We start from the raw sequence: 497 nt of genomic DNA, 5'->3' as shown, positions 1-497 counted from the left end.
AGTCTTTTGTTTGATTTCTATCTCACATAAAAACATTTCTCTTCTCTTTAGAATCTCAACATACGATTTTTTTTTCTCTTATACTTTGGACCAAAAAATTCTATTCTACAATTCCGAGAGTAAAATGGAATGCGCTCATCGTGTTTAACGCACAACGGCATTTCTGGAGACACAATCAATGCACGTACAAACACACATACATACATAAAATGCGAAAGAAATTCCATTGGCCGTCGACCGAATGTACGCACAAGCTGGAGTGGATGTTTAAGCCACAGTTAAGCTGTACATGTTAACAGCTTAAACGCACGCACACACACACATCTTTGTTTGTGACCATTACTCTTGGGCAGATTGCTCCGTTGTTTGCTGCCGTTCCCGCTGCTACTTGTTGTCGTCGTCGTTGAAGACGTCGTGGAGCGAGTGTTCACGTTACCTTAACCATGTTAAATGAAAGAAATGTTAGTTATAAACCTAGGCTAACGGCGCCATTCGAA

Source organism: Musca domestica, unplaced genomic scaffold (genome assembly GCF_030504385.1).
Source record: "Musca domestica strain aabys unplaced genomic scaffold, Musca_domestica.polishedcontigs.V.1.1 273, whole genome shotgun sequence".
Classification (NCBI taxonomy): Eukaryota; Metazoa; Arthropoda; class Insecta; order Diptera; family Muscidae; genus Musca; species Musca domestica.
Note: the sequence above shows the minus strand (reverse complement) of the source record.